Source organism: Cibotium barometz, chromosome 15 (genome assembly GCF_041138505.1).
Source record: "Cibotium barometz isolate CiBa-2024 chromosome 15, ASM4113850v1, whole genome shotgun sequence".
Lineage (NCBI taxonomy): Eukaryota > Viridiplantae > Streptophyta > Polypodiopsida > Cyatheales > Cibotiaceae > Cibotium > Cibotium barometz.
Genome location: NC_141060.1, coordinates 27,913,423 through 27,929,919, shown reverse-complemented (window position 1 = coordinate 27,929,919; position 16,497 = coordinate 27,913,423).

Here is a 16,497-nt window from a genome sequence, read left to right as displayed (position 1 = left end):
GACCCTGGTTTTAATTAATTAAGCCTCCAATGAACGACACCAACAATGAAGCCGCTGATTTTGAGATGGTGGATTTTGCAATTCTCCACTTCCACAACTAACATTTGAAGATTGAATTCAACTCCTCAAACATTTACTTTAAGATAAAACACAAAATTGCCTCATCCTCATTGTTTCTACTCTTGCTTTTGAAGACGCACGCATTGCTAAGATCATCAAGGCTACTCTCGACGCTCAAGCAACTAAAAAGGATAGTAAGATTAACCGTCATACTTTTTCTTTAGTCAAAACTTTTCTTTTGTCAAAACTTTTTCTTTAGTCAAAACTTTACTTCCACAACTAACATTTGAAGACTGAATTCAACTCCTCAAACATTTACTTTAAGATAAAACACAAAATTGCCTCATCCTCGTTGTTGGTAAAATGAAGTTTCTACTCTTGCTTTTGAAGACGCAAGCATTGCTACGATCATCAAGGCTACTCTCGACGCTCAAGCAACTAAAAAGGATAGTAAGATTAACCGTCATACTTTTTCTTTAGTCAAAACTTTTTCTTTTGTCAAATTTGACATGACAAAAAGTATGCTTGTCTTGTGCTTTCATGGTTAAGTCAATTGGATGGTTACTTCTCTGAAGGGACTTTTTCAAAACGAGATAAGATTAAATGTGCTACCACCTATATGGTTGATCGTGCATCACTATGGTGGAATTTTCTCCGCAATAGTTTTGACAAGCCTACTACTTGGGAGGAATTTCAACGTAAGGTGAAGGCTAACTTTTTACCACGACAGTTTGCTCTCAAAGCTCGTTGTGTATGGGACACTTTTTCTATGTTTGACTACAATACATCCAGAAGCTTTAGTAAACTCTACTTCAACTTCGTGTGCTTGAAGATGTGTCTGAAGATACTATTCAATGTCGTTGAATCTAGTCTTGTGAAGAAACTATTCAAGCAGAGGTTAAACATGTTTAATGGTCTTAATGCAAATAGAAAGCCTTGGATAGTGCCTAGTAATGCATGCTCTACTTCTATTCAAAATGGAAAGGCTGTTAATGATTAAAGCAATGTAATTCATTGCAAGCCTATTAGTCACAATACTAATAGGAAATGAGCAAAGCAATATAATTCATTCCAAGCCTATTAGTCACAATGCTAATACTACCAAAAAGCCTCACCCTACATGCTACAAGTGTAATCAACCCAGTCGTTTATTGCTCGATGTTGGAAGACCTCTACATAGCCAATTGCTCAGTCTCATGTTGGCGAAAAGCCAACGCATACAGTTATTCATATTAACACGTTACAGATAAAGAACATAAATGAATAAAAACACAAACAGAAGTAAACAAAAGACAAGTAGTCGGCAAACCATCTGTATTTGTATTACTTGCTACTTCTCTGAATACAACATATGCTTACAAGTGATTGTGCTTTGTGCCATAAGATGTTAACAGTTGTAATACAAAGCGACATATACTTTCAGTATTCCAGTTGAATAATTAATAAGGATAAATGCATAACTATTCAATGGACAACTATTGACTAAGGGTAACTATGGGTTAACACCTGGCACACCCGATGGGTAGTCCGCCCCCCCGCGGAATGAAAGACGAACCCACTTGATGATGATGATAGGTAATAATAAAATCAGATTCTGTAATTTCATGATCAAAATCTTCCTGAAAACCTAATCCAGTTCTATCTAGTGGGTTTCTAAAATCTACATCTATAATATGGACGAATGGATGTGCTTGTCTATAAGATTGAAATTGAGAATGTAAATAATTTGAAAAAGAATGAGAATAGGTTTCTGGATTGCCAATTTTTGGATGATCTTTAGTCTGCTCCGCAGCCTCTGGTTGGTTACTCTGACCATATAGTCAGGTTAACGACACTCATCTTTGTGATCGAGTCGACCCTTCGAAGTTGACCTTTTTTTGCGGGTTCTTTATATCAGCTTGGGTGCCCGCACTTTGTCATTGATCTGGAGTTGCTTGAGATGGTCATCTGGAGGCGGTTGTTGGTTTAAAGGCGGTACATCTCTGCTAAAATGTGCCACAATGTTTGGCACTATCGCCAGTTGGAGGGGAGGGGCAGATTGTGAGAACGTAATGTCTCCACTGCATCTTGTATACGAATTGCACATTGCACCATCTCCCTTTATAGAACTTGAACTTAATTCTTTAGTTGAACTGTCTGCACTTCAAAAACTCTGTCGTCCTGACATTCACTTTCCTTAACATATTTTTGATGTTCATGCTGTAGTAGGCGTTGAAGTTCTTCTTCATATTGTTCTAGCTTTTTGATTGTTTCCTTCAGTTTAGTGGAAGCAGGAGCTTTCTCACGCAGTTTAGTTATCCTGGGGGGCTAAATCATGTGCTTTCTCATCTTTTAGCTAATTTACCAATTTTAATGCTTCAACTTCATTTTTAAACTACTCAGCATTGTGATGAAATGCCCGAGCTTGCTCCTGAATGACAATGTACTACATACGCAGCTGGATCTGTAGATGGGCCTGCGTGCTTGCCTTTGCCTTTACCATCTGAGTGCTATGTCCATATGGTTTACCTCCTTTGCCGCCGGATCACCTGCGCGCCGGATTCATCATCGTGTTGTCGATATTGGAGCTCATCCGGTCGGCCGGTCATCTCTCGGTCATCTTAATAATCTTTTTGAATTCTTCAATGTAGCCAGCGTATAAGCTGTCCAAAGCTCCCGCATTCGAGTTTCATAGGTACCCACCTCGCTTGCTAATAACTCATACATCTCCGCATCATCATTTGCAACAACTGACTGTGCTCTGGAGCACTTGCAAGGTTGCTTGATCTACTTTTGATTGGGGCTTGTGTTGTTGCATCACAAACATATGCTGGCTTTGTAGCTCAGCTTTTGTTGCACATCTCTGATTTGTTGCTGCATTTACACTTTATCCCACTTCTCTTGTGAACGCTCTTTTTTCTTGGAGATCAATTATGTTCCGAAAATGAACCAGCTTCACCAATCTTGGTCTTGGAATTTGGCCCAATACTATGGAGTTTTGCCTTCAGTTTGCTGAAATAAAATTCTTGCCCATGCAACTGGTTTGCATGCAGAGGCATACAGATACAGGCCCATGGCCCTCTTGGACATGTATGTGACCTTGTGTGGTGTTGAAATAATCATTTCAATTAAGAACGTGAAATGTAACCTGTTCTGCGCCTCTTTGTGATTGTTCAATTTTTGTATTCCTTTGCTGCACCCTTCATCAGAAGCTGGAAGCTCACTGCCACTCTTAAAGTGGGTACAACAAATTCCATTGGAACCATCGCTTCTAGCTTGTAAACCATGGAAAACGGTGTTTGCTCTATTGTTGACTTGTAAGTAGCCCAGAATGCCCATAATGCAGAATAGAGCTTCTAGTCCCAATCCACCCGGCTCTCATTGACCACTTTCTTCAAAATTCTCTATAAAAGTTTATTGGAGGATTCGGCCTGATTACCATTAGCCTATGGATAATACACTGTAGATTTCTTATGAATGATCATGTACTGTGAGTTAATCTCTTAATCACTTCATTCAGAAAATGTCCACCCTGATCACTAACTAATTCAATCTATTCACGTCATTTCACATCCATTCACATTCTTTCACATCCATTCACATCCATTCACATCATTTCACATCCATTCACATCATTTTTATCTAAATGAATCATTTCCATAATTCATCTAAAATTTTGTGCATAACCTTCTTTATTTTTCTAGCAAATGAATAATGCTCAAAACTCCACTTTTAGCATAAAATTTATTTTGCACAAATTCACTCTCTAATGGTATAAAAATTTTCATAGCTTCCCACATTTTCTAAGAAATGATAATACTCAAAATTCCACTTTTGATATAAAAGTTATCTATGCATAAATTCCATTTTCCAATGATAAAGATTTTACCATAACTTTTCCAGATTTTCTATGAAATGTGAATGCTTAAAATTCCACTTTTAGCATAAAAATTAATTATGCATAAAATTTATTTTTTAATAATAAAATTTCTACCATAGTTTCCCCACCTTTTCTATGAAATGAGACTGCCCAAAAGTTCACTTTTAATATAAAAATTTGTTTATGCAAATCCTTCATTTTCTAATGATAAAATTTTGCTATAGTCTCCCCGATAACATAAAAAATAGTTTATGCATAAGCCTAAGCTTAAACATAAACATAAGCACCTTATTTATTTAAGAAAAGTACCCAATATGACTTTCATATAATAATAATGTTAGCCCAAGCTCTCTTTCACTTTAGAGTGAATAAATATGAATTTTCCTAACATAAAACAAGCATAAATGAACTAATCCTCATTTTAATTAGCTTAAAAAAATAAAAAAAAGCTTAATCTTTATCTCTAACTTGTTAAGCCTAGAGATTTGGTTAAAAAAATAAGATTAGGACTAAGATCTATCCTTCCAGAAGGATTAATCCAATAAAGGTGAGTATTTTTACCAAAAGAGAGATTTACAAATCAAAACATTACTTTTAAGCTTAAAAGATTAGCATTAATCCATTTTAACAACATAATCAATAAAAACATGGTTTTTTTAATAGAAAAACCCATAGATTAAAATGCTTCCCAAGCATTAGAGGGGTTGGGAAGAAGATTACCATTTAGAAAAAACACCATTGTTTAGGCTTACCCTTGGTTTTTGGCTTGATTCTTTAGGGAAATGTGAAGCCCTCAAAGAAGAAGCTTGATTCTTTAGGGAAATGTGAAGCCCTCAAAGAAGAAGCTTGGCCACCAAGTAAAAGAGTATAATCTCCAAGAGAAAAAGAGGATTAATGAAGCTCCAAAGCTTCACAATAATAGAAATATAATAAACTGAAAATTACACTAGCATATAGTTACTCCAATATGAAAATACAAAGGAATGGGGGTCTATTTATATGTGAGGGAGGCCTTTTGGACAAGTTTAGACTAGTTTGGCTCACTTTTTTGATTTTGTTTAAGGAAGAGATATGAAATATCTCACTTTTTTGAATTAAAAAATGCCCTCTTGATGTGATTTCTAGGTGGTGTGGAACATTGTGCATGGTATGGATGTACGCCCAGGTTCTTTGGATGTAGGATCTGTTGAGGATGTTGCAGGTTCTAGCAGCTCTACTGTTGCTACTGTTTTACCCACTGCTGAACAAGCTCGTTGGGATGGTAAAGATGCGCAGGCTCATGCCTTGATTGCACTTTCTGTCAAACGTAACATCACTCCACATATTCGTTCAGCTAAAACAGCAAAACAGGCTTGGGATATGCTGGTTTGTAACGAGGCTTGGGATATGCAGGTCGTAACGAGGCAAAAATCTCTTACTTGCGTAAAGAGCTAGAATCGAAGATTATGTAGGAAGATGATGACATGAATGTTTTTCTTGCTGAGATTAAAGATCTCAAGGAACAGTCGATTTCTGCAGGTGAGATTATTCTTGATCATTCTCTTGTGCAGACTATTCTTGATGCTTTACTTGAGTCATATCAAACTTTTGCTTCCACGTGGAGACTTGTTACTGATGATGAGGACAGACCTGATGTTGTTAAGTATGATACTTTAGTCAACAAGCTCTTGCAAGAAGCGCAGTCTAGGCAAAATAGGGCTAGGCAGTGTGCAGTTGATCAGGCATTAGAAGTGGTAAGGCAGCCCCTTCCACTGTTTCTTCTCCTATTAGTAGGTCTGCAACTTCTTCTCCTTCCATAGGTAGCAACAATAGGTCTGAGAAGGCTCTTGATAAAGGCAAGAAAAAGATCAGGTGCAACTATTATAAGGCAACTGATCATGTCATTAAGAATTGCCCTAAGCTAAAGGCTAAAGAGGCAAAGAAGAAAGAGTCAAATTGCCCTAAGCTAAAGGCTAAAGGCTAAAGGCTAAAGAGTCAAATGCAGCCACAATAGCGGATGCTTCTACAAATGCAGATTTTGCAAATGTTGTGCAGGATACAGAATGGGCGTTTAGCGTGTATTGCCAATATGACCCATCTGTACATGATGCATGTTTGGCAGTTTCTGTTGACTCTAATGTATGGTATTTTGACAGTGGTGCTACAAAGCACATTACCTCGCATCATGATATGTTCACTTGTCTTGAGGCTGTCTCTAATGGGAATACTGTCACATGTGCCTTCTTACCCAGTGAAGGGGGCGTTGGTAAAATTATGCTTACTGCTGCAAATGGCAGCGCTTTCACACTTTCAGATGCTTTGTATGTGCCAGGGATAAAGAAGAGTCTATTGTCTGTCTCTGCGCTTGCTAGACTTGGACTTGTAGTCAAATTTGTGGATGACAGATATTTTTTAAGCTTGCTTCCGTCATTGATGTAACCCTCCATTTGTACGCCCTCAATTGTTTCAATTCTAACTAACCCTTGAGGTGTGATTTCAAACACTCAAAAAGATCCTAATCCTCTGTACTTGAGTTTCTTTTTTCTGGTGCCTTCCACACCATACATGAGGACAAGGTCCCCCTTTTCTAGTTCCCTTTGTTTCAAGTTATTGCATCTGGCACCTTGTTTCGTGGGCTGTATAGGCTCAATTCTTATGACAAGTGTGTGGAAGATTCAGCAAATGCAGTTTCTGATGAAAAGGCAGTTTCAGATGCAAAACTATGGCATACTCGTTTTGGTCATCTGAACTTTGCTAGTTTGCTGCGTTTGCAGAAATTTGATATGGTTGCTTCATTGCCCCCTCTTGAGGCACCATTAAAACATGTTTGTGAAGGCTGTATTTTGGGCAAAATGCAGTATTCTACGTTTCCAAAAAGGATGGTTCTGTGCGGGCCACTTGTAAATTGCAACTTGTACATAGTGATGTATGTGGGTCTATGCAAACTCCGTCATTTGGTAAACACTTGTACTTCGTGACTTTCATTGATGATTACTCAAGGCATGCATGGGTATATCCACTGAAGGCCTAGTCCGAAGTGTTTTTGTGCTTCAAACAGTTTGTTGAAAATGTATCCAATTGTACTGTGGGCACCCTCCGTTCTGATCGAGGGGGGGAGTACATGTCTAAAGAGTTTGATGCATTTCTGGCTAGTCTCGTGGGATAAAACACCAATGTACAGTGCCGTATACCCCTCAGCAAAATGGTATTGCTACTAAGAGGAAAAACAGGTCACTTATGGAGATGGCACGATGTATGGTCAAGAGCCAAGCTTTGCCACATGCGTTTTGGCTTGAGGCTGTCATGTGTGCTGCATATGTACTCAACAGGTGTCCCACTAAGGCCTTGCAGTAGTCTGTTACTCCATACGAAGCTTGGCATGGCAGGAAGCCTTCTATTGGTCACTTGCATGTCTTTGGTTGCTTGGCATGGCAGGAAGCCTTCTATTGGTCACTTGCGTGTCTTTGGTTGCTTGGCCTATGCTTTAGTGCATGTGCCACAACGTAGAAAATTGGATGATAAGGCTGTCAAATGCATTTTTGTTGGATACAGTGCTGAGAGCAAGGGTTACAGATTGTATCATCCGCAGTCAAAGCTTGATTAGTCGAGATGTTGTTTTTGTGGAAGATGCTGTGCAGCCTTTGTTATCATGTACCACAGAGATAGGTGTGAGCTCACGGGATGTATTTGATACGTTGTTGCCTCTGTTTACAGGTGGGAATTCAAATGTAAGTCCTAACGAGGCAAATATTCTTCCTATGCAGATTTCAAACGACATCATAGATCAGCCTATTTCTGATGCAGATTTACAGGATGTAATTTATGAGGATAGGGCTGAAAATGAGCAGGCTAGAGGTATGCCTAAATGGCTGATGCAAACCTTGCGTGATAGTAAAATTGATGCACCTATGTCTAGTCGTACTCGTTCAGGTTTTTAGCATGCCTCTTATGCATCAGATTGTTATGCTTTGGCTGTGTCTAGTATGTGTGAAGATGAAGAACCTCTTTCATTTAATGAGGCAAAAAATCAAAAAATTGGTTGGCTGCAATGCAAAGTGAATATGATGCTATAATGAAGAATGGTACATGGTCCTTGTGTGATTTGCCTATTGGTAAAAAGGTCATTGGATGTAAGTGGGTTTTTAAGTTGAAATGAAAGCCAGATGGCAGTGTTGATCGCTATAAGGCTAGACTTGTTGCAAAGGGTTATGCTCAAGAAAAGGGCATTGATTTTGATGAGACCTTTGCTCCCACCTGTCGTATGACTACCATTTGTAGCATTTGTGCATTGGCAGCTCATAATGGTTGGAATGTACATTAGTTGGACATAAAGACTGTGTTCTTGAATGGAGATTTGCATGAGGAGGTGTATGTATCGCAGCCTTGTGGTTTTGTTCAAAGAGGTCAGGAAAACAAAGTGTGCAGGTTGAAAAAGGCTTTATATGGTTTAAAGCAAGCTCCACGAGCTTGGTATGAAAAGATACATGCATATTTGACTGCACATGGTTTTCAGAATAGTCCAACAGAAAGCACTTTGTATATTAAACGTGTGGATGATGTACATCTAATCATTGCTCTCTATGTCGATGACATGCTGCTCACAGGACCAAATGAGAGTCATATTGCTGATTTTAAGGCTGGTTTGAATGCCTCTTTTGAGATATCAGATTTGGGGCATTTGCATCATTATTTGGGGATACAATTTAAGCAGTGTGATGGAGGTATTGCTTTGTGTCAGACAAAGTATATTGAGACATTGTTGCGGAGATTTGGCCTTGAAGACTGCAAGCCTATTGCTACTCCAATGGAGATAGGTTTGAAGTTGAGTCTTCATGATGCTGGAGATCACTTTGATGTCACACTCTATTAGACAGCTGTTGGTTGCCTCATTTATGTATGCATTACGAGGCCGGACATTCAGTTTGCAGTCTCACAGGTGAGCAGGTTTATGCATAGCCCAGGGTCTCAGCATTGGAAGGCAGTTAAACGTATCTTTCGCTACTTGAGTGGCACCATACATCTTGGGCTATTTTATCCCAAGGGGGGATCGTTGTTGCCGCCAGATTTACATGCTTTTTCGGACTCAGATTGGACTGGTTGCTATGACACAAGAGTGTCCACAAGTGGTTTTTGTTTCATGCTTGGTAGCTCATGCATATCTTGGTTGAGCAAGAAGCAACCTACTGTGGCCACTTCTAGTTGTGAAGCTAAGTACATGGCAGCTTTCACAGCTACGGTTGAGTGTGTGTGGCTCAGACGGCTTATGGCTGACTTGGGTGTTGGACAGGAGTCTGCCACCTCTATCTACACTGACAGTCAGAGCGCATTGGCAGTTGCGAGAAACCCAGTTTTTCATGCTCGCACAAAGCACATTGAGGTGCATTATCACTATGTCAGGGAGAGACTCTCAGCAAGAGAGATCAGCTTGGCATATGTGCCAACACACAACCTCGCCCCGCCGATCTTTTCACAAAGGCGCTTCCTCGTGAGAAGTTTGAAGCTTTCTGCAAAGCTTTGGGCTTGCTCCCCTTTGTGGACTGATCTACTTCGGGCATGGCACTTCCCTATACATGAGTGCCAACTCTCGTTCACACCATCACTCCTAGGGGGGATTTGTTGCCATATATATAGGCAGTGATGTGTGTGAACACACTTAGGACCGTCAGGGCACTTTTTCCCTCTTTAGGAGGTTTTTTCCCCTGGCTTGTATATACGCCCATTATTCTAGGGCTATCTTATCTTTGTACATTGACACAATCTAATACACTGTGTGTTGTGTGCATTCGTGCTTTTTCTTCTCCAAGCTTTGTGTGTTTTTCTGCAACCCTAATTCCAACAGATCCGTCCATAATTGGGATCGTGTGTTGCACCACTTCAGGTGGTCCACTCTTCATCTCTTCATAATTCCAAGAGAAACAATCCTTAAACTCTTTAAGGAGAGCAACGTGCTTCTTTTCTTTAGCTGGAGTTAAGTCCTTAGTGATATAAAGAGGTTTGGTTTCCTCTCCTGGCTCTGTAATATCAATTTCCTTGAAGCTGGGCCATTGTATGATGTGGATAAACCATCTTCCTTAACCCTTTTGGCCGTCAATTTGACCACTTTTTGTTCGTCAATTGTGTATGCCTTGAAATGGTCTGGTACTGAAAGTAGGTCTGGCTTATCCTCATCCTCTCTTCTTGTTTTAGCCATCACCTTCTTAGTCTTGCACTCGGCTTCCGCTAAAGCCTAGTTTCATTTTCGGCGCCCAACTTTTGTAAGCTTAGGCGTTTCTGGTTCTTGAAGGGCGACTTCCTCCCTATGTTTCCCTTCAATGGATATCTTGCTTAACTCCTCACCCTAATCCTTAGAAAACTCATCTTGTACCTTAGTAGCTTTGAGGTATCTTAGCCACTAGGCATTCGTCGATTTTCTTCGTAAAAGCAGGGCATTTTGTCAAGCGATATACCGTTTTTGCTTCCACCATCTTCTAAGGCGTTGGGCACTAGTATGGCCTTGTGATCCAATATTTCCCTTCTATGTTTGAAACTTCCTCCTCCGATTTCTCTTCAATGGGTTGCCAGTTGACCATATAGACATAGGTAGTCAGAACAGTCCCAGATTCAACGTATTGGGTTCCTCAAGGTTGCATCACATCTATGGTGGCTAGCACATACATCCAATTTTCACTAAAATCCAGAGGAGGAAGCGATGCATACATTTTCGCTTCCTCTTCCTCTTTTGAAACTTCCACCGTGGGATGGCATATTTGTACGGATGAGGTTCACTCGGTTGTGACCGAATCATTACCATACAGTTACCCTTCCATGGGGTATGCTTTCCATGTTCATAGATCCATGTTTAGGATTTGTGAGTCCCTTCGAACATACACATGTTCTAATGCCCAATCGTGCACCAATTTGGATTCCCTCATGAAGGGTCTCCCCAAGATTATGTCATATGAGTTTGGTTGGCGCAGAAAATTCATTACCACAAATGTATGATGGTAGCAGAACGTAAAGAGTTTAAGTCGCACATTCTCTAAAAGTCCCATGGGTCTTGAAGATGTTCTGTCTGCCATTATAAGATCCGCTCTTTTCAGATCGGCGGGTTTTCCCCAATTTTACCAACATTGTTTTGTGATGATGCTGACTCCTGTCCCACCATCCAAGATAGTCAATGCTTGATTTCCGTTATGATGAATTGGAATTGTAGCATTAGTGTCGTCACTTTTGTAATAACACCCCAATTGATTAACCGGTATTTTGATAAATCTAGGCATTCTTTCTCTTACGTGTTTTAAGTTTCTTTCTGTTAGAGGTGACTGAATCTCCTCTACAATCGCTGTTGGCTTTAGTCCTCCCTTTACCCATTCCTTTATGTCTGCCTACAATGTTGGTGAACTGCGTAGCAGTTGTCCCAATGGCATTTGTACGGAAGTGGACACAGTACAGTTTGTGAGACTGCCTATGTCTCTGGGATCTTTGGCAAGTGAGGGTTCCTTCTATGTGTGCATCTCATATCCTGGTCTATAGGTCGGTCCGGCCACTTCATTCTGGACTGGCTCATTATTAGCAGTCTCTATGTACGCCTTTGTAGAATCAAGAGCTCCATGTCTTGTAAAGAATATGGGATGATTGATCATTTGCTCAATGTCCTTCTTGGTGTACAGGTGGTCCTCTACTTCACCAATCTCCCTCGGTAGGTTATCCCCTTCATCCTGGGTTACAAACCCTTCCTCTGCTCTTGGCTCTTCATTAGTCCTGCCCATAACTATTTCTGGTTCCTTGCCACATGATTGAAATAGATTCACATTTCCCATTTCCTTTTGTTCATCCCTAGCCCTTCAAGTATTGGGCTCGTGTTTCCTTAAGCTCAATTCTCGCAAATTGCCATTCTACTTCAACCCTTTTCAAATCTAATTCCACTTCCTCTGAGGAGGTTGGGAAGAATACTTGACCTGTCCTGACTGCGCTTTCCAAGTCACTTCTCATTCTGGGGGTGCCAGTGTTAGATAGCCTATAACTTGAAGGCTAGTTGGTAATTCTTGGCTTGCGCGCTGGTTGACGGGCCCATGCCCCGCAGATTGCGCTTCCTCATCGATGTTGGTTTGGAGATTGAAAAATCTCCAGGCTATATCAATGATAGCACTAGATCTTGTAGGAGAGGGTGATTTCTCGTCTTCCCCAAACCTAGAGAATCGTAGCCCTTCTTCCATGGATTCTTCAGTACTTTTCTCGACAATGGTTAGATTCCTTAAGACACTCAATTGAGTGCTCATTGAGTGGCCTGAACCAACACTCTTTTGATAGGAAGATCCTGTGTGATTTGATGCACTATAGTCTCGGTAGCACACCTCAAGTGTATGTGAATGTGATTTGATAAGCTAATTTGATATCCCAATTAAATTTAAGTAAGGTACTGTCGATCTTATTTTTCTTTCTTTTCTGTGGCCCATGAGACTGTAGAACAATTCACGTCATGAGATGTCAGAGAATCATTCACATCATCATGAGATCCAAATCGTTCACGTCGTGAAATGGTAAGTAGTTCACGTCGTGAACTAATTTATGTACTGTCACATGCTCTAATGATTACTTCAGATTTTCAAGTCAGTGTGTTACCTTGATCTAATTTTACTGGTCTCAATGTGCTTAATTAAGGAACTTCCCTAACCTTGATCTAATTTTACTGGTCTCAATGTGCTTAATTAAGGAACTTCCCTAACCTTAATCTGACAATACTAGGTTCGTGAACTAAATTTGGTTACGTCATGAAATTGCAGATAATAGTTCACGTTGTGAAATGGTAAACAGTTCACGCCGCGAAAAGCTACATTGTTCATGTCGTGAACTATATAGTGTTTCACATCGTGAAGCATTCTCTACTAGTTCACAGACTACAATTTTGTCGAACCCATTGTGTCAGAGATACGATGACCTATTTTTAGCAAGGTAATCCCGTGATTTGTGGCGCTGATTGTAGGAGTGGTTCACGTTGTGAGATAGTAGGAAGTAGTTCACGTCATGAACTGTTTTCTTGCACTTTCACATATGAAGTTCTTGTGTTGACAGAGAGGAGTTTGGGTGCAAATTACCTATCCAGATGCTCCAAAATGATTGTGCTAGACATAAGGAATGTAATGTGAGTTCAAAACACAACCGATGGCTTCTTATTTTTGTGATTTTTATGGATTTTTTTGAAGAAACAAAAGCAAAGTATCACCCTACTCATTCACGTTCACGAATTTGGTGATACAAACATCAAAATTGAAAGAAAAAAAAAGTGGAGCTTTCCTCTACCCAATACTCACCCACACAAAAAAAACGACTAATTTATCACAAACCTTCACTTCCACTCAAACCTTATCCATTCATTCCATACGCAATGCACTACCAGAATGCAAAGGCAATGATGAAACTTGTGTAATGGGAGCTGAAACTCAAAGAGGATAGGAGAAACAAAGGTGTTTCCCCAGCAGCAGCGGTGCCAAAAATGTTATGGGGGCTACCACACCTCCAAGAAGGAACTCTATGCATTCACCTTTGGAAGAAGCAATAGAAAACAACTATCAAACTTACCAATGCTTTGAGCTCGTGTCCCTTGAGGTCTCCAAGCTCACTTGAGAAGCTCCAATCCTCCAAGCTTCACCTCCACACTCTCACCATATAGAGTCGCTCACACCACCACACAAGGCAATCTCTCTCTCTCACTTTACCACACAAGCATGCAAGCATACAAGCATAGAGAAGGCACATGTGCTAGAGTACTCTCTCACACACTCTCTCTCAAGATAAAGCAAGAACTCATTTATGAGAAAATACCTTATATATAATTGGCCCTTATTCACACTTGGGCACCAAATATTATACCTTATATATAATTGGCCCTTATTCACACTTGGGCACCAAAAATTACTAAGGCCTTGGGTGCCCAATCTCTCATAATGTTACAACCTTTATAGTGCCTTTGCATGGCACTTATTAATGTCCTCAAACATAGGAGCATAATTGTTAATCCTAATTGGGATTAACAATTACCTTCTTTTAAGGTAAAGTCCGCATGAACAGATCTTTTAGTGGGATCATCAATCCTTCCCATGGCTTAGCAAACTTGAGTGAACTTTTCTAGGTATTGAATGGGATCTCTAGTCTCATCAAATTTGGTCTTCATCCTTGGGCTTGGTTTTTCCCAAATCTGAGCCTCTAGGTACCACATTTGTGGCAACCCCGCTTTCCATTTCAAATTTCATTCTAAGCATGTCATTTACATATTCACGTGGTAGTAGTGAAACATAAGGGAGGGGTTTCATAAATTCCTATGTTTGAAGGTTTAGAAATTTTTATCCCGTGGGGTTGGGTTATGCAGTTTCCAACAATGACATGTCCTATACTGGTGTGGTTTGAGGCTATAGGGGCTTGCTATATGGCTAAAAACACATATTGTTATTACTCTTATGAATCCCTTAGGTTTGAGGTATTTCTAGTCATTGGCTCTTAACCCTTGCATGTGTTCCTCGTCCGAATGGACAGTAACTGAAACTTGGCTCTGTGGTAAAGAAGCTTCTTTAATGGGCTCTTGTATAAAGTGGGATTCACGTAGAAAGTGGGACTCATACTTGCACTAAGTATGCTTGTTGTTGAGTGTTTTATGGAATACTCATCCCTAATGGTATGGCAAAAGAGACATATCTCGATTTCCACAACTATGCTTGTTTAGGATTCTTAGCCATGGTCAGCTTGGAATAAACCCAGTTCATGATTGACAACACCAAACATTTGAAACATTATGGCATTGAGGGAGAGAACCTTGAGGTTCCTGGTCTTCTTGCTCTCACTCCTTCATTGGAGATTTACCCAAACATAGGGTGGTTTAATAGCCCAAAGATAGGGCAATTTAATAGCCTTTTCATGAAGTTCATGGTGTTGTTTATAGAGCCAATTAGTGAATCTGGGACTTGAAGGACCATAGTGGCTCTCCCATTCCAAGGGTTTCATTGTTCCTTTGCTTACTTTTACATTTAATTGGCTCATCTCATCCCAAATCTCCTTGCATAAGGTGGATTTGAAGGGTACTTACCTTCTTAATAAGTGGGAACTTTGTTGAGTGTTGGTCATTTGCCATTTGTCATCCGCCGAGATGAGCTCCACTACCTACCTTTGCCAAGCTCCTCTATTTCACTGGCCGATCTCCTCTGTTCATCATCATCGTCGAGCTTCTTTGTCCATCACTACTATAGTGATCTATTATCTATCTCACTACTGCCCATTGAGATCCGGCATGATCGAGTTCCTTGTCCCCACTGACTTCCACCACCGTTCCTTTGTGCATGACCACCTTAGCCTATGTATGTATCATTGTATTTTAGTCTTTCCCAAGGTAAGCTGTATATGGCTAGATTGTATGATCCTCTTATATCTTCTCCCCCCTTCTCGATGACGATAGTGGTGGGTGGGTACACTTCAAGGTGACCTAAGAGAGAGGCACTATAAGTTATTTGTATGTGAGTAGCATGTGACATTATGTTATTGTAAGGCATTGTAAGTAGTTGTGTGGTCAAGGAATGCAAGTGTATTCTGGTTGTGCCTTTTTTCTATGTTGTGTCTTGTTCTCTCTGGTGCATTTCACATAGTCAAGTGGACTGAGAAAAAGATAAGTGATGTGAGTGTGTGGAGTAATTGAGGCATAGGAGATTGTTGTGTAGCTAGGGTAAGGAGAGAGGTTAGGGCAGAAGGCTAAACGAATCCAAGATTTGTTTACACTACAAATAATCCTTGATGGGTATACTTCCCAAAGTGTAACCCACTTAGTCCTCTCGTTCTCTTCCTCTTGTGTGGATGTAGGTGTAGAGTAAGTGTGGATGTAGGTGTAGAGTAAGTAGTCCCAATAGTTCCACTAAGTCCTCTCGTTCTCTTCCTCTTGTGTGGATGTAGGTGTAGAGTAAGTAGTCCCAATAGTTCATCTATAATTAACTAAAAATTTGGCGATCACCGTGGGATGCTCACTGAGGTCAACATTCTGTCTTCTTGGTGGCAATATTATATGCCCCCTAAAACTAGAGCTTTTGGTGGTCCTCCATCCCTTGCTAACCCCACTTAAGCAAAGCCATAGACCTTGCTCTAGCAACCTTCCATGTTCTCTTACTCTTCCCTACACTTACCTTACATCCACAACTATGGTTTTTCCTCAAGGGTTGGAACCCTTAGCAATTATTCTTAACCGAGTGCATGTGAAGTTGCCAACCTCATCAAAGGTGCTATCACTTAGGATGTAGAAGGTCATGTGAGGCAGTTTCTCATGATGTGCAACTCTCCAGGGATCAATAGGAATGATGTCTGGCTAGTTTCCTTTCCCACAACTCTTGAGGAAGAAACCAACCTATGGTATAGCTAGTTTGCAAACAAAGCTCTTCCCTTGGGCAACCCTTTGTGGTAGTTTTGGCCACCATTAGGCCAAGAAAATATTATGATTTAATAATGCATGAACTTGGAGAGCTAAATTTTTGGTGGCTCACCTTCCCCAAGATCCTAGAGATTACATGCTATGGCAATGTGTCCTTGGGCTCTTCTTGCTTAGACTTCTCTGAAGTTAAGAGAGACTTTTCCTCCGTAGGGGACCCTTT